Here is a 997-nt window from a genome sequence, read left to right on the forward strand (position 1 = left end):
CCTAAGCTCCCACTAGGAGGCAGAGACTGTAGCAGATGCTAATAATAAAATCCTTTATTGGACACTTAAGATATGCCACACAATGTCCTAAGTGTCTTGTACTCGTTAAAATTTTTATTCTTACACTAACTAATGATATGTAGATAATTATTATCTTTTGAAATCTGCACGAGAAACATATTTTTATTCTCATCAGCCTTGATGATTTAAATGGTTTCATCAGAGGGAAAGTCTTTTAATTAAGATTTAAAGACAAAATTTCAAAAGTAATTGAAATTTAGCAAATGGTTTATTAATTCATCAGCATTTATAGTAATTTATGGGGGGGAACCTATAACGGGAAAGTGTGGGACACTGAGGCTGAACCTTATCCACCTTACAGTTTGGGCAAAGGCAATAGGTTTCAAAGTTCAGTGTAAATCAGAATCTATCAAAAGTACTGAGTTAAAAATGTAGATTGTCAGGCCCTACCTCCAGAAATTACAGTCATAAATCTGAGAAAAAGCTTAAGAACCTTCAACCTAGTATGTATCCCAGTTAATTTCAACATAAGTGGTCCATAAAGCACACTTTAAGAAACAAGAAACTAATTTTGGCTTTGTACCATATCTTTCTGTTGTATTTGGCAGAATCAAACTGAGTTATTATGATTCTATTTATATATAAAATTTTGTTTTATACCTATTACCTCTCTGCCTAACTTCTCATTTATCCTCTTAAAATACTTATAAATTGGGAAGGACTTAGAAATACAGTTTCTGCATATCTTTAATATTTTGCCCTAAAATGACTTAGGAGGTGCTATCAAAGCTAGGAGCATAAACTAGATAATCTGACAGCCAAGAGAAAAGAAAATAAGACAGTCTTTTATTGGGGTATGGGAACAGAGTGTCATTTTGTTACCCTAGGTAGAATGCTATGACATCATAGCTCACAGCAACCTAAGACTCTTGGGTTCAAGTGATTCTCTTGTCTCAGCTTCTGGCAGCTGGGACTA

The sequence above is a fragment of the Otolemur garnettii genome, unplaced genomic scaffold, assembly GCF_000181295.1.
Source record: "Otolemur garnettii isolate 467f Iridium unplaced genomic scaffold, OtoGar3 scaffold00449, whole genome shotgun sequence".
NCBI lineage: Eukaryota > Metazoa > Chordata > Mammalia > Primates > Galagidae > Otolemur > Otolemur garnettii.